Source organism: Budorcas taxicolor, chromosome 2, assembly GCF_023091745.1.
Source record: "Budorcas taxicolor isolate Tak-1 chromosome 2, Takin1.1, whole genome shotgun sequence".
Lineage (NCBI taxonomy): Eukaryota > Metazoa > Chordata > Mammalia > Artiodactyla > Bovidae > Budorcas > Budorcas taxicolor.
This window is the reverse complement of record NC_068911.1, coordinates 2,969,510-2,995,573: the sequence shown is the minus strand read 5'-3', so window position 1 is coordinate 2,995,573 and position 26,064 is coordinate 2,969,510. Positions and strand designations below refer to the sequence as shown.

Sequence of the window (26,064 nt, the reverse complement as noted above, 5' to 3'; positions counted from 1 at the left end):
CTAATTAAGGATCACGGCAATGAAGTATTACTTAGGAAGAGTTCTGAGCCACGTAAGTGGATAGTTACTTTACCGGAAGAAGTATGTGTTGTAATTTGTTAGTCTAAATCCAATTTAACCCCTGAATTACGGTGAACTTTGAGGAAGTAGAATTGCAATGTTCCTGAAAACAACACCCTCCCCACCCATGAAAAGACAAAGACTCTGCTCCCGATTTCCCCAACAAAACCTCTCATGTTAAACATGCTGCAAACAGATAACATTAATATTTATAAACAAGAACAAGAAGTTTTCAAAAGTTTTAAAGCCTTACATAATAATTCAGTGCAATAGCTAATATCACTAGAATTTAAGTTTTCCTTACGCTTAATTCAAATAGCTTTCTAGATTTGCTAGTTAAATGTGGAGCACTTAAAAGGAAAGAACTAAGTACCCTGACACCTGGAGGACCCCACTGAGATAAGACAGCTCACCTTATGAACAAGCCTTTGGGTCTCCTCCATGTGCAAGGAATTCATGACCTACAGGCATCTGAGGAAAGCCTTCCACACAAAGGACCAAGACAGACAAACCTGAAAAGGGACACCGGCAGCAGCAGAGGCAGGAAGAGAGCGGAAGGAAAGGTGACTACCCTCAGTCAGCCGAGAAAAGCGACCGTGAGAAGCTGCCACCAGGGAGGCGAGACGACGGGCAACAGGAGAGAGAAACAGGTGAAATGGGACAACCAACCCAGCAAAGCCAACGGGAGACTGACAGGAGTTCCAAAAACAAATAAAGACACAAAGAAAAAAGGAAACTATCAAAGAAACAATACCAAAAGTGGAAAAGAAAAAAAAAAATCCCAGAACATGAATTTCCACATTATAAGGATAAACAGAGTACCTGATACTGTAAGTTTTCATTATAGACTTTTAAGGTGCTAATTGGTTTTATATAGCATATGTGTTGGGCTGATAAAAAATACAAATATTTAAATTCAAAACCCTGCTTATACCATAATCCCTTATTGTCTAGAGAACATAAAGAATTTATTTTGGCATCACCCTCAGAATAATAAAGTTTATATATTTAAGTCACACAAAGCGCTGCTCACTTGCTTCAGTCGTGTCCAACCCTTTGCGACCTGATGGACTGTAGCCACCAGACTCCTCTGTCCATGGGATTTTCCAGGCAAGAATACTGGAGCAGGTTGACGTTTCCTACTCCAGGGGATCTTCCCAACCCAGGGAACTAAGCTATGTTTCCTACATTGCAGGCAGATTTTTTATCTCTGAGTCACTGGGGAAACCCCGTAAGTACCCCTTAACTGTTTCAAGTCATAGTACTTCCATTTCCTTCAGTATATACCAATGGGTGTTCTTAATCAACTTTCAGTTTACTCACTAGAGCTCACATTTTTCAGCCCTGTCCAAACTTATTATTTAGGATTACCCTGCACTGGCCTCCCTGGTGGCTCAGACGGTAAAGTGTCTGCCTGCAATGCGGGAGAGCCGGGTTTGATCCCTGGGTTGGGAAGATGCCCTGGAGAAGGAAATGGCAACCCACTCCAGTACGCTTGCCTGGAGAATTCCATGGATGGAAGAGCCTGGTGGGCTACAGTCCATCAGGTCGCAAAGAGCCATGACTGAGCAACTTCACTCCATTAGAAATGGAGCTCTGATCACAGTTTGATCGGCAGGAAGCTGTATCGGGAGAGGTGGGCTGGTCTCATCTATACTATAAGCCCCCAGGGTTTCCATGGAATCTTAGGCCACACTGTACCACAGGGTGTCAGCTGACTGTAACACTTGAGTCCCTGTCTCTCACAGCCACATATGCACAGTTCAGTTATTTTTCTGCCTGTATTTGGGTGTTTCTATTTTTCTACTCTTTGGCGCTCCCTCTCTGCCCCTCAAGAATTCATGATGGTCCACAGTCTCTCCATCTCCCTCTTTCTCCACGTATATTCTCCAGTGATTGACTGTTTATACTGGCCAAATGGATGGTGCTTTTTGAAGACAGTGATTCCAAAAGCAGGGTGCAGAATAAAGAGAGAAAAAAGACAGCAGAGAACCAGGCATGGACCAGGCCTGTGCAACAGAGTTGGGGAAGAGGGAGGGTTCTGGAGAGACTTAGCCAGGCAAGGTGCCAGGAACTCCTGGAATAGAGAGCACAGGGGAGGCTAGGGGAGTCTCTGCTTTCGAGAGTAGGTAAGAGGATGGATGACATGAGTCCCTTTAAGAAAGAACAGACTGTTTTTATTTGCCAAGACTGGTGACAATGTTCTTAATAAGTGCCAGGAGTTAAGATCATAGTTACAGTAGAGAAGCGCTAGGCTTGGAGACAGGAGTCTGAGACTGAACCCAGGGTTTGCTGCTATTTAGTGTAAGCCAGGCTTCCCTGGCGACTCAGACGGTAAACCGTCTGCCTGCAGTGCGGGAGACCCGGGTTCAATCCCTGGGTTGGGAAGATCCCCTGAGAAGGAAATGGCAACCCACTGACTGAGAGGCTCAGAGCCTGGTAGGCTACAGTCCACGGTGTCACCAAGAGTCGGACACGACTGAGCGACTTCAGGACAGCGGGCCCAGTCCAGGAGTGCTGAGAAAGAGGTAACGCATGACCAGCCGATGAGAAGGACAGAACCCAAGCAGCACCCCTGCTTCCCGAGGCCCTCGCTCTGCTCCATTCTAATTTACCACAAACAGTAATTCCTAACAACTCTGGTTTCACAAGCCATGGAGAAGAAAAAGCAAAACCACCAAGAGAAAAAGAAGAGGTATTAGAGGTGATAAAAAGCAGAGGAAATGGCAGCTTATTATTAACCTGACCAGAATAAAGAAAAAAAAAGTCAAAGTAGGCATAACACTCAACTTCCTCATTTTTTAAAAATTGTGGTCCTGAGTCATCAGAAAAAAAGACTGAATTACATTGAGAATCCTCTGATAAAGGAAACATAGGAAAGTAAGAAAGTAGAAAGTGTGTACTTTATAAAGATTTCCATCAAAAATGGTCAAATTTAAAAGATTTTAGTCCTTGAAGGTGTAAGATTCAGTTACCTGGAAAACTAATTTATGATCAGTTACCTGGAAAATTCCATCTTATTCTGGAAAATGACCAGATAAATGGGGTGTTACTGAATGTGCTACTTTAGTACAAATAAATGAATCATGTTTAAAACAAAAGCCTACATAATTTCTAGACAGCTTATTTTACCTGAACTGCAAAGTATTTCCTGTGGATTCCTTGTATGTTTAAAATATTAATGTGCGATACTTTGTATTGTTCAGATAAATATAAGTAGTAAACCAAAAACCATTTCTTTTTCAAGAATAAACTCTGTCATGTATCAGTTCTAACAAAAGTCAGTACCCAGAACAAATGGAAAACTCAAAATAATGAAATTAATTATCTACACTAACAAGGAGAAAATACAAGTGATCCAAATAATTTTAAATACATTAATATCATATTTGACTATCTGAGACACACTTAGATAATGACACAAATATAATTACCTACACACTAAGTATGTTCTAACTAACCTACATTCTCTTCTGGCTAGATTCAGAACCTGGCTAGGAAAATTTAAGTCTCTCTGAAAGTATCCAGAGACAAATCAATGATCAAATAGCTGGTAAATTCTTTTTTCTTAATTTTAAGAAAGCAAAAGTCAAATTTATCCCAATTTAGCCTTCAATTTAGCCTCCAATACCCGTTTTTCAAATAAAGACTAAATCTGCCTCATTTCTCACTACCCTTAACTAAAAAAATATCATGAACATTCCAATACAAAATTTAGGGTAAATAAAGGCCTTACCTGAAGCACGAATATAGGGAATGGATTAAGATCACTCAAAAAACATGCCCTTGAATTATTCAAGTTAAAATGTGGGCTTATCAAAAGATCCATTTTAATATCAACTGAAAGCCATATACCCTGAAAGTACTTTGGTCTGACAATCAGGAGCAGATCCAACATTCAGAGAAGACGTCACAATAGTCAAATCTTGTTAGACTCTTAAACGAATCATTCATTCACTGCTACATGAAGCAGAGCTAGTTTGGTAGAATATTCTAACAGCATAATTCCAAAAACCAGTCATATACTTCCAAACCAATGAAAATTCAACAGAGAGGAGCAACCGTACAATAAGGTTTTTCCATTGAGAAACACATTGTAATCATATTTAGATTTGACCTTCTGCACAGTTGTCTGTATTTTTATACACAGAGGAAATAATAAGGCAAGCAAATAATTCTTTCAGGAAATATGTTATCACACAAATTTGTTCATAGACGCAGTCTTACAGACTCACTAGCGTTCCTCGTGAAGCAAATGAACGCTGACCTTCCGGGTGTGAATTTAGCTACCACAGCTTACAGCTTCATTCCTCAGCCATGTACATATGCTAGCTTCATCTTCAAGGTAATTTTGAAATAGGTGATTGACTTTATATGCCTACCAATTTGAAAACCGGTGGTACACTGTCAACAATATCACAAGTAAACAAAAAAATACTGTTTCCCCTCTATTGTCCCTTTATTTATTTTCCTCTATATTTATGTTCCATTTATTTTCCTCTATAAAACATGAGTGAACCTTTAAGTTCTGTCTAGCCCTACTTTATTCTTTCTGACTTGTTTTTTTATGTCTCTCATGGTTTATAATCATTCTAAGAACTAGTCATTAATATTAATAGATGTCTTCTACAGGCTACCATGTCAGTTAATAATATGGTAAAAGACAAATTTCCCTTAGTAACTTGGAAAGGCCTAAAATTTTAATAAGCATTTAGCCTTAAAAGAAACCAAATCTATGAACTTTCACTGGAAATGTTTAAGCAGAAAAGTGATGAACATCTGTAAGGAACACCACAGAAAATGTCGTAACAGAGAAGTATCTATTGATAATTGGTGTTCGTAGGCAAGTAGAAGTGGGTCATTGTAAGACTATGGTTTATTGGATTATTAATTTCGTGTCAGTGTGTTAGCCACTCAGTCGTGTCCAGTTCTCTGTGACCCCGTGGATTGTAGTCTGCCAGGCTCCCCTGTCCATGGGATTTCCCAGACAAGAGTACTGGAGTAGGTTGCCATTTCCTTCTCGAGGGGATCTTCCCCACCCAGGGATTGAACCTGGGTCTCATGCATTATAGACAGATTCTTTACCATCTATGCCAACAAGGAAGCCCATTATTATTTTTAAATGCATGAAAATAAACTCTGTGCCATTTTGAGCTAATATAACTGGTACTTAAGTACAAATCACTAGTGTGCGTGGAAACTGGTGCAAGGTTGGGGAAAATAATTTAACAATACTTTTCAAGAGACTTTAAAAGTTCTTCCTCTTTCGTCCAGTTATTACATTCTTGGAACTCTATCTCATGAAATACTCCTAGGGATAGAATTCTACCCACAAAGGAGCTCCTCACATAGTGAAAACTGAAAACTGTGGAACCATACAGTGTTGAACTATGACATTTATAGGATGGAATACTACTTGGAATAGTATTTGATATTAAACAGCTGCTTATAAATAATGTTTAAAAGAAGGTAAAATGGCTATGAGATATATTATGTTTAAAAAGCAAGACATGGAGTTTTATATATAGCACTGTTCCAACTGAGTAAAACTACATCAGATAAACAATAAAGAAATATACCAAAACGGAATGCTGGTCACTCGAGTGAATCATTCTTTCCTTCTTTATATGTTACTATAATCTCTATAGAAAGAAAGATAGCCCTAGGACGTGCCCAACTCTTGCGACCCCGTGGACTGTAGCCTGCCAGGCTCCTCTGTCTTTGGGATTTTCTAAGCAAGAATACTGGAGTGGGTTGCTATGCCCTCCTCCAGGGAATCTTCCTGACCCAGGAATTGAACCCAGGTCTCCAGCATTGCAGGATTCTTTACTGACTGAGCTATCAGGGAAGCCTCAATAATCTCTATAAGCGTTCCATTAAAACTCAGGGAAAAAGTGAAGAATACTGTTAAAAGAATTAGTGAGTTTTATTTTGTACTTTGGTGGTGGAACAGAGTACCTGAATGGTTGGAAATAAGAGAAGCACTCAGGCCTCTCTAACCACTGATGGGCCTTCTAGGTCTGCAGGGGGAAGACCCCAGGCCAGCCCAGGTGAAGTGTGGCTGGGGAGGCCTGGACGAGGTGATCACCACCACTCCTCACTGCCCCACAGACCGATTCCAACACAGGGCTCTCACTGAGCGCTGATACCTAACATTTCTTTGGAGCGATCCCATTACGCCCTAAATGACTAGCTGTGTTGGGTTCGCTTGTTTTGTTGTAAACCTCCGCCCGACTCCAAGCGCTCCAGTTATCTGACATGTGCCACTTCTTAACCCCACGTGGCCCTCTGCATGCGATCAATGGATTCAAACTCCACCTGCCCCACCCCTATACCCTGGCTCAAGGCCCTCTGGAACTCACGTCAGCCACGCCTCCACATCCTCAGTTTCCTCTCTGAATGGCCCCACCCCCTCTTCCTTTACTGACACCAGGCTGTCCCCTGAAGCCCCCATAAAGGAGGTGTAGGAGGCATTAGCCCTTTTCTTCTCCACGCCCCATAGCCACTGCCATGCAGACATTATGCCATGGCTGGTTCCAAATCTTCTTCCTCACTCAAAGTTTCTGCAAATTTACAGAATTAGCCTTAAATCATTTGTATTATTTTTCTGATGCTGTTCACTTCAGTAGTGAAAGTCACTCAGTCATGTCCAACTCTTTGTGACCCCATGGACTATACAGTCCATGGAATTCTCCAGGCCAGAGTACTGGAGTGGGTTGCCTTTCCCTTCTCAGGGGATCTTCCTGACCCAAGAATCGAACCCAGATCTCCCGCATTGCAGGCAGACTCTTTACCAACTACTCCTATTATAACAAACTGCCACAAAATCAGGGCCTTAAAACAACGCAGGTCTACTCTCTCACCATTGTGGGTGTGAGAAGAGCGAAAAGGGTTTCCCTGGGCCAAGATCGCACCGTCGGCAGGGCTGCAGCCCACCTGTCTCCTTCCTCCGCAGCTCCTCGAGGCCTCTGCACTTCCGGGCTGGGGGCCGCCTCCTCCATCTCCCAAACCAGCAGCACAGCGTCGCCTCGGCCTCCCGACTCTGCTTCCATCATGACATCTCCTTCTCTGACTCAACCCCCCTGCCTCCTCCTCACAGGGACTTCTGTGATGGAATCTGGTGCAGGCAGATAATCCAGAATAATCTCCCTATCTCAAGAATCTGACTGAAATCACATCTGCAAAATCCCTCCTGTCGTGTAGGGTGACATGCGCACAGGTCCCAGCCATCAGGATGGGGATATTTTTAGGGGGCCATTATTGCGCTTACAAGACCATTCACCCTACTTGCTTCTTGCTAAAATCAGCTAGGGACTTCTGGCCAGCCTTTCCCTCAGTGGTGAAAATGTCAGCATGGAGGCCGAGTCCTTCTCACGTCATCAGTCTCTGTCGTGATGCGATGTGCACACAGATGATCCATCCCTCACACGCATCTCTCAGTTCTTCTCTGTCATCACAGCTGAAGAACTTTTCCTCTGTCCCAACTTGGTCACTTCCTCCCATGATGACACTCTAGAGAGCCTGACAAAACCTCAGCCTCCAGTACCCTGCTGTGTCTGGCTCACTTCCTCATCATCAGGGCCACTGAGATTTCTTCCTGGCTGCAGGACTGGAGCTGTGAAATAAGGCAGTCCTGCTAACACACCACCAAGCAACCACCAACCTCCATCGAGACCTTCACGCCGCTGGCCTCCAGCACATCTTCACTAGTCACTCTTCTGCCCATGTCCTCTCTCAGACCCACCAAGGGTAGACGCCACTGGCCATCACTATAGTCATCCCTTGCATGCATGCTTGCTAAGTCGCTTTAGTCACGCCCGATTTGTGGCGACCCCATGGACTGTAGCCCACCAGGCTCCGCTGTCCATGGGATTCTCCAGGCAAGAACACTGGAGTGGGCTGCCATGCCCTCCTCCTGGGGGTCGTCCTGACCCAGGGATCGAATCTGCATCGTTCATGCTTCCTGCAGTGGCAAGTGGGCTCTTTACCATTAGCACCACCTGGGAAGCCTCATGAGCAGCCCAACCCCCTTGTCCTCTGGCCCTGCTCACAGCAGCTGGAAACCCCAATGCTGAGTATACCAGATGCTCCACTCCCACCTTGCCGGGACACAGACAGCTGACGTGGTTTATGGGAGACACGAAACCACGCTGGCCCAGTCTCACTTTCAAGACCATCTTTACAGTGATGAACTCTAAAATTCTGTCCAGCCATGACTCCTAGAAATCTAGATTCCTCAATGCAATGAGTACACTAAACACTTGGGTCTTATAGTCTAAGTTCCACCTTCCACTAAAAAATAACCAAGGCTCCACAAGGGAGTTGTTGATTGCAGCATAAACATAAGATGATGCTAGAAAATGTATTTGTGTCAGAAGGCAAGGACGACTTTGCATTGTCGTACGGCAGAAAAAAACACACATCGTGAAGCAATTTTCCTCTAATTAAACAATTAATTTAAAAATTAATAAATTAAAAAACAAAAAAAGAAATCAAGAAAGTACTCAGAATGAAGGGTCCTATCCAAAAGCTAGAGAACCCACACTGAGGAGCTCTCACTGTCCAAACTGTGGGTGATTTGAGTATCAAAATAAATAGTGATGGTAATAAAGACAAATAAGTAAATGGGAGAGAAGGAAAGGTCCCCCCTACAGCAGAACGCCTGCTAGTGACTGAGGAAGGAATAATGGAGTAAAAAGAAACAAATCACCATCCGGTACCCAGTGTGATGGTGACTGATGGAGGCGTCGGTGGCTGCTGATGCTCGGTGGGGAGGTCTGATGAGAAACGCAATAGTGGTGTGGACTGGCTTGTCTCCCCACAAGATACTCGAGTTAGAAAGGGAGAGCTGGTGGCTCACTGACAAGGAGAACACTGGCAGCGGCGGGTACGGTGACATCACATGCTTCCTGACGAGACGCACTGAGCACAGTATACATTAGGCGGTAAGTCTGCCAGAACCCCAGCCCTGGACTGGGTATGAGGAAACACTGGACAGACTCAGGTTGAGGGGGAAGAGATAAACCTGAACTCTTTAGAAATGTCAACACTGTAATGATGGAAAAAGACAGAGAAACCAACACAGACTCAATGGCAGGAGATACGGCGACCAAAGGCAACATATGGACACCGGAGTGGGAAGCAGAGAGAGACCACAGGCTGCTCGGACGGACCGTGTAACAATAACACCTGCTTCCTAGTTCAGACGGTTATACTGTGCTTACGGGGGTGTTTTCTTGCTTTTTGTTTTTTAACAAATGCAAACAAATTCACCATCCTTTCCTACCAAAAAGAAAAAAAAAAAAAAAACCTCCATTTTAAGGAGGACAAACCCTCCACTTAACATCCACAGTCTTCAATGCCCCCGGAAGCCCTCTGGTCGCCCCTGCTGCCTCTCCAGGCTCAGCTCCTACCACCTGCCGCAGCTAACTGCCGTCACCTCCCTGACCTTCTTGCTGTGCTAGGACTCACCAAGCTAGTTCCACTCAGGGCCTTTCCAGGGGCGGCTCCCTTGTCTAAACAGCCCTTCAGTCCACCAGATCCATCAGGACTCTGCTTGAATGCCACCTTTCCCGGGAGGCCTTCCCTGATCACAGCAATGTCTTCGGCTCCATCCCTGCACCCTGCTTCATGTTTCTGGTAGCACTTCACGCACACTGTGGCTCCATAAGGTTTGTATTCTCTTGCTTGCTGTCTGCCTCCCATACGAGAATCTAATTCTTATGAGGGCATCCAATGCACCATGGTATCCCTGTTACTCTCGCGCCTAACACGCGGTGAGCATTTAACAGATATATGCTAAGCTGACACACTGACAGAAGTGAATGTATAACAAACATTCACAAAAGAGAAAACTAATCATCTGAAGATGTGGATTCACCATAAGTGGTAAAATAACAGGGTTAGTGACACCAACCGCTGGCATATATGAGGAGCGGGCCACCACACTGGAGATGGGCCATTCATAATCAACCTGTGTAATAACAGAATACCGAAGCTGAAGATAGATTTAGGCACTTTAACTGACAACCTGCATATGAACAGTAGGAAAGGCAAGCAGAGCCTCAGGAAGCCCACCTTTCCAAGCCGACCAGATGACAGATACCTGCACAATAATATAGAGCTAAATCTGGAACACACACATAGGATTCAAAGTTGCATACTCCAGTCGTTAGTCTATGCATCAAGAATGAAAATCAAGCAAATAAAAGACATCTGCAGCTCTGCACGGCCGCGAGAAAAGCAAAAGAAACAGAGCCGGTGGACAAATGAGACAGGTTGATGGCGTGAAGGAAAACTTGACAGAAATAAATGGAACTGCAGGAAACAATCATGATGGTGAAAAAGCGGACTGAAAGTAACTATTTCATCCAGCATTTCTGAGCAAAGTGATAGAGGAAAGCATAACTAAAACTCACCCTAAGAACTATCTGCAGACAATGAAAAAAATCACATATATATATGTGCATATATATGAACAGACATATATATATGGAATACATACACTCACATTACCTCATATAAGGAAAATATGAAAAGCTGATAAAAATTTCAATCTAAAAACAATGCTTATTAAATAGAAGGTATATCAAATCATAGGAGAAAACATTGACTTTAAAAATTTTCTTCAATAGATGAAAAATACTGCCAATTTACAGTGAAGCAGGCACCATAATAAAAATCCATGGTAAATCTTATGATGTAAAATTGGATGGTAAAAGTAACAAATCCTATAAAGGCCAAAATGTGAATTATTTGATAGCGGGTATATCTCACTAATCTCTATCCCAACCCCATTTTAAGTCCCTGGTAAAATTTGAATTTTATTTAAGTGAACAAAATTATATAGGACAAGTTATTACTTCAAATGTGATAGTGTTTTTATTGGTCAGAGAACAGGGAGTTAGGGAATTTCAGGCAGAAAAAAATCTTCACAAACTAACTGAGACAGAAAATAACCAGGCAAGTAGGGAACAGCGTCTGGAAGCCACTGGAAACATGCTCCTGTGCTGGTATCACCTGTCCTAGGCCGGCCCTCCAAGAGAGGAGAGAGGCGACAGGAAGGAAGCCTGACTCACACCAGGGCAGCGGCTCCTGCTGGCAGGACTGCCCAACGTGCAGGCAACAGCTGCGAAGCACCTCCCAGGTCCCCAGTGCCGGGCGACACGACTGAGTCGGCTCTGCTCTCTTGTAACCCGCGACACTCACAGAATGCACTGGGCAGGGGGGTGAACATACAGCAACATCAACCTCCCAGAAGATAAGAAAAGGGGGATGTGGGGTCTAAACCACATGACAAGTGAAAAGGCACCCGCCTAAGGACCAGTGAGCAAGCGGCCTGACCTAAACTCACTAGATACGGAAAGGGCAGGAGGCAGGAAGTGACCCACTGCACGCAGAACCCCCTCCTCGTGCTTGAATCCATGGAGGAGGCCCACCATCCACTCTCACACATGTGAACTGACTTCTAGTCCCAGGCAGCTGACTGTGTTTAAACAGAAACACACAGCCACATCAGCTGGGCTCCCTTTAAACTCATGATTGCAGACCTCAGGTGGGTCTCTTCTCAGTCCCACTGTCTGGCCCAGTCCCTCTTGCAATCCCTTACGTGACAATATTGTACACCTTTCCCCAAACCTCCTGCTTCCTCATTTTCAGTCGGCTCCACCGGCCTCTATATCTGTCGATTCTGCCCTCTCCCCCGTTATTATTGCCCATGCTCCCATCTAAGGCCAAGCCTGCATCTGCACACTCAGTCACGGACCTCAGCCCAGCAAGCCACCCAGTATCTCCCTGTCTCTAACTTTTCCCTCTCCCCCTCTTCACTCTCCTTTACAACACACTCCAGCTGCACTTCCTCCAATTTCTTCTGTCCCACTGCTTCTCTGGAGAGAGTTTTAGGTTTTCATCAATACCCAGTAAGGTTTCCACCAGCGTCTCTCCATCAGAACTGTACGTCTGAGGTCTCCACTGGGGCTGAACCCAGCGCTCAAGTGTCAGTGTCCCCCACTGGACGCAGGAGCAGCGGCTGGCACGCTGACCACCGTTTTTCCCTCGCCTTGCAGGACTCCTTGGGCCCTGGTCTCCTCCCACCGTTCTGCTTGTCTCCTCTTTATGGTCCAGACCTCTAAATGTTGGTGAATCCAGTATTCAGTTGAAAGTTGTCTCTCTTCTATCTACACTTGCTCCCTTAGTGGCCTGAGTCAGCACATCAGCTGTGTTGACAACCTTGCTTCATTCGATCATTCAGTACAGTTCAGTCACTCAGTCGTGTCCGACACTTTGTGACCCCATGGACTGCAGCACACCAGGCTTCCCTGTCCATCACCAACTCCCAGAGTATACTCAAACTCATGTCCATTGAGTCAGAGATGCCATCCAAACATCTCATGCTCTGCCGTCCCCTTCTCCTCCCACCTTCAATCTTTCCCAGCATCAGAGTCTTTTCCAATGAGTCAGTTCTTCACATCAGGTGGCCAAAGTATTGGAGTTTCACCTTCAACCTCAGTCCTTCCAATGAATATTCAGGACTGATTTCCTTTAGGATGGACTGGTTGGATATCCTTGCAGTCCAAGGGACTCTCAAGAGTCTTCTCCAACACCACAGTTCAAAAGTATCAATACTTCAGTGCTCAGCTCTCTTTATAGTTCAACTCTCATATCCATACATGACTACTGGAAAAGCCATAGCCTTGACTAGATGGACCTTTGCTGGCAAAGTAATGTTTCTGCTTTTTAGTATGCTGTCTAGGTTGGTCATAACTTTCCTTCCAAGAAGCACGTGTCTTTTAATTTGATGGCTGCAGTCACCATCTGCAGTGATTTTGGAGCACAAAAAAATAAAGTCTCTCACTGTTTTCCCATCTACTTGACATGAACTGATGGGACGAGATGCCATGATCTTCATTTTCTGAATGTTGAGTTTTAAGTCAGCTTTTTCACTCTCCTCTTTCACTTTCATCAAGAAGCTCTTTAGTTCTTCTTCAATTTCTGGCATAAAGGTGGTGTCATCTGCATATCTGAGGTTATTCATATTTCTCCCGGCAATCTTGATTCCAGCTTGTGCTCCCTCCAGCCCAGCGTTTCTCATGATGTACTTTGCATAGAAGTTAAATAAGCAGGGTGACAATATACAGCCTTGATGTACTCCTTTCCCTATTTGGAACCAGTCTGTTGTTCCATGTCCAGTTCTAACTGTTGCTTCCTGACCTGCATATACGTTTCTCAAGGGGCAGGGCAGGTGGTCTAGTATTCCCATCTCTTGAAGAATTTTCCACAATTTGTGGTGATCCACACAGTCAAAGGCTTTGGCATAGTCAATAAAGCAGAAATGGATGTTTTTCTGGAACTCTCTTGCTTTTTCCATGATCCAGCAGATGTTGGCAATTTGATCTCTGGTTCCTCTGCCTTTTCTAAAACCAGCTTGAACATCTGGAAGTTCACGGTTCACATATTGTTGAAGCCTGGCTTGGAGAATTTTGAGCATTACTTTACTAGCATGTGAGATGAGTGCAATTGTGCGGTAGTTTGAGCATTCTTTGGCATTGCTTTTCTTTGGGATTGGAATGAAAACTGACCTTTTCCAGTCCTGTGGCCACTGCTGAGTTTTCCAAATTTGCTGGCATATTGAGTGCAGCACTTTCACAGCATCATCTTTCAGGATTTGAAATAGCTCCACTGGAATTCCATCGCCTCCACTAGCTGTTTGTAGTGACGCTTCCTGAGGCCCACTTGACTTCACATTCCAGGATGTCTGGCTCTAGGTGAGTGATCACACCATCATGATTGTCTGGGTCATGAAGCTCTTTTTTGTACAGTTCTTCTGTATATTCTTGCCACCTCTTCTTAATATCTTCTGCTTCTGTTAGGTCCATACCATTTCTGTCCTTTATTGAGCCCATCTTTGAATGAAATGTTCCCTTGGTATCTCCAATTTTCTTGAAGAGATCTCTAGTCTTTCCCATTCTACTGTTTTCCTTTATTTCTCTGCACTGATCACTGAGGAAGGCTTTCTTATCTCTCCTTGCTATTATTCTTTGGAACTCTGCATTCAAATGAGTATATTTTTCCTTTTCTCCTTTGCTTTTTGCTTCTGTTCTTTGCACAGCTATTTGTAAGTCCTCCTCAGACAGCCATTTTGCTTTTTTGCATTTCTTTTTCTTGGGGATGGTCTTGACCCCTGTCTCCTGTACAATGTCACAAACCTCCCTCCATAGTTCATCAGACACTCTATCAAATCTAATCCCTTGAATGTATTTCTCACTTGCACTGTTTAATTGCAAGGTGTTTGATTTAGGTCATACATGAATGGTCTAGTGGTTTTCCCTACTTTCTTCAACTTAAGTCTGAATTTGGCAATAAGGAGTTCATGATCTGAGCCACAGGCAGTTCCCGGTCTTGTTTCTGCTGACTGTATAGAGCTTCTCCATCTTTGGCTGCAAAGGTTATAATCACTCTGATTTCGGTGTTGACCATCTGGTGAGGTCCACATGTAGAGTCTTCCCGTGTTGTTGGAAGTGTTCGAGTTTCCTTTGTTTCTGTTTCTAGCTTGATGAAAAGAGAGTTTTTCATTGCTGTAAATCAAAAGGTGACTGGTTGTTAACAACTGTCACAGCTCACTTAATATTTGATCATTCTGATTTCTGACAGTTACAGATTTTCCTCCTGCTCTGGGAAACTGGGCCCCCCACGCTCCGCATGCTGGATTCATTCTGATGGCTGTACCCGCTGGGGTATCATAAATGCTGTGACACACTCCAGAGAGGAGGTCAAGGGTCAACGGTAAAGATGCTTGCGGGACTCCGCTAAACTTCAAGAGCTTGGTAGCCATTCACCAGGCAGACACGCCTGGAAGAAGGGTCAGATTCATTCACTACTCCAGTGCTTGGTGATGCCCCCTGTGCACTGAGTACTCCCTGCACGCCCGCTGTGCACCCACAGTAAACCCCCTTGGGCACATATGTCTGAGCCTGTGGCTCATTCCCCACGAGACAAGACAGCACCGGCCCCGTCTCGGACCCAGCGCCTCACACAGCAGTAACCATCTGTAAATGGAGAAGGAAAAAGCTGCTTCATTTATGACTTACAAATGCTTTTGCAAAATCTGGTGGCTCTTTAACAATTACATCATTCAGGTCAATTGCACTTAGTGTTTTTCAGGTGATTTCACTCCAAGTTTTCTCAGAAATCTTTTCTCAGACAATATACCAATATTGTCATTTCTAATTCAAATGTGATACCTAATTTTTTCCTTTATTTAATCCTGATCTACATCATCTGTCTCATGATACAAATGTTAAAGGTATACCAATTTACCACTTTGTATTAAATTATGAATTTGCCTTGAAGACGGTTTTTATAAAACTATTACCCAAGTCCTATACAGTATAATTAAATAAGTCAAACTAGCCCTTAGGGACCTCTTACTTTGAAATGAAATTTTAGAGCCAAACAGTGCCTGTAACCTTTACTGAAGTCATGTCCAAATGCTAGTCTGAATTTAACAAACTAATCAGATCTCCTTAGAAAAGGCTACTCACACTCTGATATGAATACTTGTGAATTCCCTCTCCACCAAAAGGATTAACATGGAAATTATTTTAAAATAAGATTGTGTTTTTCAAAGGGTGCTGTGAGCCTCACAGCTGGAACCTCACAAATCAAGCACTCTGGGTGAGACGCTTGCCAGGTTATCCACTGACCTTCAGGCCTCTTGAACTTTGGAAGAAAAGAAGTAAGCAGCTTTTCAAAGGTGAGCCAAGGTGATCCCAATCATCAATCATCAATTTAATAAGCATCTCAGGGCTCGTTCTAGGAGCCAGGCCCCATAACAAACCCCGAAGCACCAAGATGATCAAGTCTCTGCATGCAGGTAACTCCAAAGTATTTAACATATGCCTCATAGATAAGTCATCTGCTTAAAAACTAGTAAGTGAATACATATATTTATTTAGCAGGAAAATTATTCAGGTTAGCTCAAACTGTATATCTGAAGATTCTCTCAACTTATCTCCAGGAATAGCTGCAAGGATAGGGCATGGATCAGAATTAAAGCCCAGAATTTTGCTTCTACTTATGACACTGACATGCCGAATGATCTTGATAAAATAACCTCAGATTTCTGAATTTCACCTCTTCATATTCAAATAGAAAAAGCAATTCTTTCTATCCTGAATGCATTCTGAAGATAGTTATCAGAAAAGTGTGTGAAGCACTGTAAGTCTGATACAGGAGAAAAGCTTATCACTCTTACTGACATCAAAGCTGCCAAAGAGAGAGGAAGATTTACCGTATACAATAAAACCAAAAGATCTCATCATTAATGAAGGAGTTAATGAAGTCACCTCTTAGAACGTATGCTTTAAAATCATAAAAGAGTCTTATGATGCCAGTATTTAGACTGCGCTCAGCACACAGGTGCTTGATGATGATGGTCCAAACCCTGGGCCCCACTGGTCTGAGCTCCACCTTCTCCATCTTCCGTCCAACTTGCAGACTGCTGCTGGACTAATCTTTAAGAAACCCATTTCCTTGTACTACTCTTACTCAAAACGAAGTGGCTTCCCATTAAAAAAAAATCATACCTAAATTCCATTGTATGACTCTCCAAACTTTCTACAATTTTTACATGTCATTAACTAAATGAGCATTGTTTCAGACTTTGCTGTCACATAAATGAACCATGTCCAATCCTACACCATATTTGTTTGCGCTGATCAAGTTCTTCCCACCTTCTACAACCCCTCAATGCTTAGAATATGAAAATTCAATATAGTCTTAAGAGGCGCACCCAGAAACTTCCTACTCTATAAAGCCTTCCTTATTTTCCATCTTCACTGAATTTACTTTCCTTTAAAATCCCCCAAAACCAATAGCAGATTTATCACAAGTCCTCAACTAGTTTTTACCAATTCATGTGTCAAGACTCCGTCCCTTATTTTCTGGGTGCTTGCTACTATGGGTAACACAATGGTCACCACGTAGAAGGGATGTGAGAACAAACAGGCTCTGTGGTACACACAGCAGCACCCCGGACCCCTGAGCACCTCTGACTATGTTACTTTATGAGGCAACAGAGACTCTGCAAATGGAAAAGGAAGATCATCCTGGATTATCTGGGTGGCCCCATCTAATCACAGGCGCTCTGACAGCAGAGGGGGCCACAGGAGGGAAGCAGGATGTCACCTTGAAGAAGAATCAAGCTCATGGACAACAGGAGAAGGAATGTGGGTGGCCTCTGAGGGGAGAGCTCAGCCGCTGGAGGAGAGCCAGCAAAGAAATGGGGGTTTCAGTCCCACAGCTGCAAGGAATTAATTTCAGACAACACTCGAATGAGACTGGAGGCCAGTTCACCCTCAGAGCATCCAGGAAGACAGAACTCCACTGTCACCTTGACTCTGACCTTGTGAGACTCCAGCAGAAAAGCAAGTCAAACCACGATGTACTCAGACTTCTGATCTACAGAACTGTAACGTAATAAATGAGCATTGTTTCAAGTTGCTAGAAGTGTAGTAATCTACTATGGTAGCAATAAGAAATGAATCTGCTCACAAATACGACAGTGCAAGGTCAACAAGGTGGTACACAGGCCGACAGGAAAATTCAGACAAGCTATTCAAACAGAAGCTAAATGCTGGTAAGTTGGTTAAATAAATGTGCCCACTTGCACAGAGATAATAAAGAGCAGACCACGTTTCAGTTTTGATTAAGGATAACTTGGAGATTCCCAAACAAACTGGATTTTAAAATAATTGGGTTAAATATACTAGAATTATATGACAAGGCTATTTGCTTCAATTGCTTTTGAAATAAACTTAGATGTTTATATAAAAATTCCCAAACATTCAGGCAAAACATCTTATGATCCAAGGAGTTTTCTTTGACGAGATTATGAGAACAGACTGTAACACAAAACACAGTTAAGTTAAATAGCCTACAGAGAGACTATTCACACAGCTTCATTATTATAAATGCTGTACTAAGGAGATAACCATCCAAAGGCTCAACAGAGCAAGCAGATAACTGCACCTAATGTTCTTAACACACAAACTAGAGATGGATGTAGATAAACCATGAAACCACACAGCTTCATCCAGAAGCCCTAGGGGAAAAGACAGTGAAACTATGCACTTGTTGGTCACATCTGGACAACATGTTATTTACAAGATCGCTGTGCCAAATACTGGGAGGGTGTGAGTGTAACCGCCTCAGGAAGGGCTCTGGAGAAGACTCTGATAACATGACACTTAGCATTTTTATTTACTTAACTGGTACGTGGCTAAAATATACTTAAAGGTAGTAACTTCTAACCTAATTATTGAAAAAATCTTTTTTTAATTTTGTGGCTCAATAGTTCAGTTGTATCCAACTCTTTGCGACCCCATGGACTGCAGCCCACCAGGCTCCTCTGTCCACGGGATTCTCCAGGCAAGAGTGCTGGAGTGGGCTGCCATTCCCTTCTCCAGGGGATCTTCCCGACTCAGGGACTGAAGCTGTGTAAGACGTGTCTCTTACATCTCCTGCATTGCAGGCAGACTTTTCAACACTCGCATCAAGAATAACCTCTCTTTCCCAACGTACAATAACGTCCTCAATGGAAAAAAATTTAGGAAACAGAAAAAAATACATGCACAAATAAAATCAGCCATAATCCCAACATCCAGGGGTAATGTTCTGTTAATATTCTGTTAGATGATTTCCTAGTTTATTTATGTAATATCACTATTCAAATTTATGTCTATTACTTTTTCTACTTTTTATAAAAAGAGTTTCATAGTTTTTTTAAGGTTTAGCATAATGGAAGGCATTTCTACTACTTGAATTTTTTTTTTTTTGAATATAAAAATTTATTTTTTTAAGTCAAAGTATGCAACAAATAAAACCTACAGAAAACAGATTTTCCCATCACAATCTGTTGCTTTACCAAATAATATTTTGAAAACACATTCCTTCAGTCATTATAAAGTTCTTAAAATACAAAAGAAAGTAATTCTGTAAGAAAGTCTAGTAGACCAGATGCTGTTGTCAGGACTTTTATATGTGTGGTTATGCTTTTAGTACATCCCACGCCATCCACCTCCACTCATGCCACCTTGCCCGTAATAACCGCCACTGCCTCCACCACCACGGCCATAACCACCCGCCATCAGGAGTACCATATCCTCCACTGTAATTGTTCCCCATTCCCATTCTTCCAACAGAGCCATAGCCTCCCTGATTATCCATTCCATCTCTGCCGTAGCCTCCCATTCCAGAACCTCCCATTCCAGAGCCGCCTCCAGGCGTTGAATTCAAGAAAAGTTCAATGTATCGATGTTGCATGTTATTCTTATCTTTAGACATGGCAGCTACCGCATCTTCATGTGTCACAAACTCTACATCTGCTTCTCCTGTTGCTCTGCCATCAGCTCCAATATCAATATGCACTCGGATTGGATTTAGTGGTGAGAAGAAATTAGCAATATCATTTTCAGTTGCACGAAAAGGCAGTACTCTCATATGTACAAAATGACCACCATGAAAACCCGAACTTGCATCACCAGCTCCACCATAACCATGTCCTCCCATACCTCTTCCATCTCTCATTCTGTCATCAAAGCCATCATTTCCATAGCCGTAATTATTATAGCCACCATAGTCATCAAAACCTCCATAACCACCATCATATCCATCACCTCCTCGTCGCATTCTGTCATACATACTTCCACGCCCAGCTCCATAATAACCCCCTCTTCCTCCTATTGGTCTATCATATGGTCCTGGTCGCTGGCCCAGCAATCTTCTTGGTGGACCATAAAATCCTTTGATTTCACTCCTGCTACTTCTGAAGATCTCAATATACCTTGAAAGAACTGAACTATTTCCTCTTTGCTGCAACCAAATGGCAGTCCACAAAGTCATACTGTCCCATCACTAGCGTCATTTGGACCATTATGTTTCATAACCCAATCCATCTCAATACCATTTGATTTAAATGCCAAAATGGCGGAAGCCAAACCAGCAGGGAATGGAGGAGAAATGCTGGATGACCCCCACTTCGAGGCTCGGCTTCATCCACTGAATTCCGCCTCAGTTAATCCTCCTTCTGACAGGCCGCCTTGCTGGAAGTGGGAGATCGCCTCTACTTGAATTTTTTTAATCTCATAGAATTCTATTGTATGATTTTCTTCTTATTCAATAATAACCTCTATTTGTGGAAATATAAGTGTATTCAAAACTTTTCATCTATTACACATATTTTACTGCATAGCTCTGAGACTAATAGAGGCAAAATAAAATCCTGGCTTCATCATTCACTAGATTAGTGATGCTGGACAAGTTATTTAGCATTTGGTTCCTCAATTTTTTAGCCTAAAAAAATGGATACAACAGTATCTATCTCATAGGGTTAGGATGAGCTAGTTAATACATGTGAAATGCTTTAAAACAGCATCTAAAACACAGCACGTGGTATAGAGATGTTAGCCATTGTTATTATTTCCTACAGTAAATTCTGAGAAGTATAATTATTGGATAGAAAGGCTCACACTTAAAGAATTCTTCATATGTATTACTATTCTCTTTTCCAAAAAGGATAGTACAAAATAAGTTGTTCACCTAAAAATTATATATTCTCTTGCCTTATATCAACATTGGGTAAACTGACAAACTTACAAACATCTTCTAGGCAAAAACAATACTAAATACTAAATACTAAATACATAAATACTTCACTAAAACACTTTGAAAGATTAATTATGTCTTGACAAGAAAGGGCCTAAAATTGTAACTTTAATTTGACTCTTTAAATCCCCAGGTAGGCTTCTGCACCAAAAAGAGTGAGGGCACCAAACAGACTAATGAAATGCAAGATGAGCTCACCACTACGGAAAACAGTCACTGGGTAAAGGCCGCACAGTAGCAAGAAACTTGTTTTCCGGAAAAAGCAATTTCAACTGCAGTGTCAGCCACTAGAAAAATGGTCTTATTTGATGATGACCTAGGAGAAGAGATGCACAAGAAATGCACTGGACGAGCTAGCAAGAGAAAGCACCAGGCAGTAATAAAGTTACAGGCTAATAGTCATGAGACTTGGACAAGCTAAGAGCTTTATCAGAAGAGCGGTGGGCATCAACATGGACAACCTGCAGGTAACACACTCCAGATAATAACTCAGCCTGCTCCAGAGACGACAGGCTCTGAGCTATGAATCATGTATGGTGACATATTCGTGGCTCCCTAAGTTGTCCTGGGGCATTTCCTAATGAAACAGGCGCAACAACCTCCTGCAGAAAGCATGTAAAAGTGACAAGCATCATCAGGAAGAGCATCTGAAATGGAACATGACTTGACTTCCTCTTTTGTGGAACCATGATGTGCTTCTGCCTCTGACACTGTAGTGAATTCACATGGGTACAATCCAAGAGGAGGCAGCAAATAGAACAAAAATAAGCTGAAATAATACAGGGGACATAAGAAACCCACATAAAGACAGACTAAAAGCATTAGCACACTACAAAATAGAAGAGTAAATTGGGGATAACTGAAGTTCTCAGGTAAAGATGGACATGCTTGAATTATGGGGCACACTCATAACCCTGAAAGTTCTAATTTCCTGACCATCACAGCAATTGCTGGTATTCTTTCAGAAATAATTGCTTAGGAATAAGTTCCTTCCAGAAATGGTTCAGACTAAAAATGTAAGTGGGTTCAATGAGAGCTTCACACATTCGTGAATGGTGCACACAATATAGGTCACAGAGAAAAATCAGGGCTGCCTGCTTATAACCCTTATCCTCTGACAGGACACAATCCAAGACAAACATAGCAAAGAACAGTCTCTGGTTGCCAGCATCAGAGAGTTCCTAGCAGGCTGATCTGATCCAACATGGCATTTCATAGCTCTGTAAGTGAGCAGTTCTTCCATGTCCCCAAATTATAGGTAATGAAGTCTATTACAGTTAATGGATTCTTAAGAAAGTGATGCTTTTCTTTGTATGATTTTTGTATCAATTTCTTTAAAAGTAAAAATGTATAATACTGGATATATTTCAAATTGTTAACTATTAGAAGATAATCAGAGTTTTTCACAAAAGTCTTCCATGAACTTTCCAAAATTATCCTTTATACAAAGCCACAATAATTCACTGGAAAGGCTCTTACTCCCTGATTAATGTATCTTTAGAACATTTTGCCAAAGTATTGTGAGCAGTTCACTACTTCTTTAAGAGGTCATGGAGGCTCTCAAAATACTTCATTTAGAAATCAGGTGCATGTTTTCATAAAAGGTTTAATGACTATGTCTTTATTTCTTAAAATATAAAACAGCCCTTTAAAGTAAAATACTTTAAAATGTCTTATTACACTTTCAATTATTAGCCTGTGGCAAATAAATTCAATGTATAAAAGTCAGCTTTGACTAAAAGAATATAGAATCATCCAGGAGGATGGTTTGACATAGGTAGTATGTGTGTCTGTGTGTCTTTGATCAGGAGAGTAATTATACATAGGTATGTGTATGTACAAACATTATATATAAATATGTGACTTATAATATGTATAAGATGTACATATATATGTATAATTTACATAAATATAGTATGTAGGTACATATATATCATATAGGTGTTTGTACATATATTTATATATAGGAGATGGAGTTTGTATATATACATATATTAACCACTATACACACACATGCCTATTTTGAAAGTGGACCAAAAACAAAATATTTTTTGAGTTAAAGGGTAAGAACAAAGGAGAGTTCTAAAATTTCCTTACACTCTTCTAACTTAATGCACTGAAGACTCAATATTTTAACTAGTTCTCATCTGATCAGTTATAAGCATAAAATAACAACTAGTAATGAAATAATTACATATGCAGAAGGCCCTTCTAATTATACTAGAAGAATATTTCCAAAAGTCAAAAAGCTAAGCCTCTTATACATAGTGAAGACTTTTTAACTTTTTATTTTATATTGGAGTATAGTTGATTAATAATGTGATAGTTTCAGGTGTATAGCAAGTTGTTCAGTTATACAAGTACATGTATCTATTCTTTTCCAAATTCTTTTCCCATTTCAGTTCAGTTCAGTCACTCAGTCGTGTCCAACTCCTTGCGACCCCATGAACCGCAGCACGCCAGGCTTCCCTGTCCATCACCAACTCCCAGAGTCCACCCAAACCCATGTCCATTGAGTTGGTGATGCCATCCAACCATCTCATCCTCTGTCGTCCCCTTCTCCTCCTGCCTTTGATCTTTCCCAGTAGGTCCTTGTTGGTAAGACTTTTCATTAGTTTCGTTTCAGTCTTCAAAAATTGATCAAAATACAATGATTTATAGCTTTGAGACTATGCTATTGGGATTTCTTAACAATGTATTTGTAACTTAAAGTAATTGGTAATGTGGGCCTTATGCAGATGAACGTGTGGTGAACAACTCATAAGGATGTAATTTTTGCCCTCCAGAATTTTGCTGATTAGGCTACCTCTCCTCCTTAGACACAACAAAAAATAACAAATTTTCTTCTTTTTCTAAAATGCAGAAGCCTTTCCTCTTAAGGGACTATTTCTCAGAATGGTCCCAAGAGTTAAGAGTCAGTTCTCAGTCCAAGACATGCTGAACTTCCCAAGATTATTCAACAACACAGCAGAGTAAGAAGTTGCTACACCTTCTGGTCCAGTCTTCTGGCCACTCCAGTCTCTCCATTCTCTCATCTGCCTCCCGAGCCCACAGATATACAGAGAGATGTCAAAGGAACAACAGTGTTCAAGGTACCTTCCAAGCCTGACAATATCTCATCCTGAAGCTTTACATTCAGTGGTGAAAATGGCCGAAGGGATTCTTTTTCTAATTAGTATCAGAAATGTTCCCTTTGCTCTTATTACACATAAAATAAATGCTTTTTTGTTTGTATGTAAAAAGAGAACATTCAGTAAAGTGGAGCAGAGATGGCTACTTATCTATCCCAATATCTATTCTCCAATTCCTCTTCAGTAAGAACTCCCGATTTCTAGCTGGGCCCAAAATACTGCATCTTGTTCACAGGCCAGTGTTCGGCCAGTGAGAAAGAAGTGCAAGTAGACGCCTCCCCAGTGGAAAGCGAGGCATATACCATTCGCTCTGAGCTCCTGGCTCTCCTCCTTCCTACAAGCTGAGACGCATGACAGCTGGATGGGGGCGCCCATCCAGCATGACGACATGCTCTCCACGGCAGGGTGACGGGTCCCATGCAGCCTGAGTCCCAACCGCTGTGGGCCTACCACACCAGCCCTGGGCTGTCTACCTCTCTTAATGCGAGAGAAACTCTCTCTCCTGTTCAAGCCATGCGGACTTCCCATCGACAGCAGCCAAAGCTAATCTGCCTGAGAAGTAAATTTTCTATGAATATATTTGCGAGTTGTAACTACATATTTTCTCCTTGTTTCACGAACAGGAAATACACATCGACACATAAAAACATGCCCAGAAAGCAACAGATGCTCATGTACATATTCAACTTATAAAATGAAGGGAAAATCACACTTGGGAAACATGCAGACTCCAGACGGCGAGTCTGTACACATCTGCTCTGAAACCTATCTTCTCCTTCTGCTCTCTCCTTGCTTCTAAAATACCACTATGTACATCGTCCGCCATATCTTCATGTTTCCGCCACATGAGTATTAAGTCTTCATTAAGAGGCACTAAACATGAGAAAGACTTGCATAAAGAGAGTTGGTTGCTATCTATAGGAAGACTATTTTTTAAATGTCAGTTAGTCTCAAGTTGATTTATAAGGTGAACACAATTCCAAATAAAATCCCATAATTAGGGGAAAAAATGTATATGTAAATATTTATCAACTTTCTGGATGATGTTTCTTTCTATGGTTCAAAGAAATAGAAGAAACCATAAAAGAAACAAATTTATCTTCTCAGACCATACTTTTTTTAAAACTGAAAACCTGCAATCAAAGAAAGAAAGAGAAGTCACTCAGTTGTATCCAAGCCTTTGCGACCCCATGGACTGTAGCCTATCAGGCTCCTCTGTCCATAGCATTTTCCAGGCAAGAGTACTGGAGTATGTTGCCATTTCCTTCTCCAGGGGATCTTCCCAATCCAGGGATTGAACCTGGGTCTCCCACATTGCAGGGAAAAGCAGATGCTTTACAGTCTGAGCCATCAGGGAAGCCAACTTAAAAATTAAAGCCAACTTAAAATTGAAATGCAAATCACAAACGCAGACAAAATACTTGTGACAAATACGACACAATTTAGATAGGCTGCTTCATAGCAACTTAATAACAATTTAAGGTCATGGAAAAACAAGAACAAAGCAAGAAATACAAATGGATAATACACGTGTGAATAATTTTTCATTAATTTTTCCAAGTAAACCAAAACATGAAACCATGTCTCTGCAATAAAATTATGGAGATTTTTAAAAAAGAAACTTTAAATAGTAGTTATTTGGGACTGAAAACCAATGCAGCATTTTCCTGCAAAGCAGCACAGCAAACAGGTGCAAAAGCGAGGGCTGTGGAGGAGACAGGCCACCTGGGTTTGAATCCTGACTCTGTTTCCACCATCTCCCTGGGCTTCCTTTTCTCCAGGGATAAAACAGGGTCACCACAGGTACCCCACACAGGAATTTTAAGAGGATCTAATGAGCTCAGCATCACTACGAACAAAGCTAGTGGAGGCGATGGAATTCCAGTGGAGCTATTTCAAATCCTGGAAGATGATGCTGTGAAAGTGCTGCACTCAATATGCCAGCAAATTTGGAAAACTCAACAGTGGCCACAGGACTGGAAAAGGTCAGTTTTCATTCCAATCCCAAAGAAAGGCAATGCCAAAGAATGCTCAAACTACCACACAATTGCACTCATCTCACATGCTAGTAAAGTAATGCTCAAAATTCTCCAAGCCAGACTTCAGCAATACGTGAACCATGAACTTCCAGATGTTCAAGCTGGTTTTAGAAAAGGCAGAGGAATCAGAGATCATATTGCCAACATCTGCTGGATCATTGAAAAAGCAAGAG

General features: G+C 42.0%; 1 protein-coding gene and 1 pseudogene across 1 annotated transcript in view; both read right to left on the bottom strand.

Moving 5' to 3' along the window:
• Positions 1–26,064, bottom strand: part of SDK1 (sidekick cell adhesion molecule 1) — a 723,652-nt gene that overhangs the window by 510,448 nt on the left and 187,140 nt on the right. The window lies entirely within an intron of this gene.
• LOC128043636 (heterogeneous nuclear ribonucleoprotein H3-like) lies at positions 19,113–20,012 on the bottom strand (annotated as a pseudogene).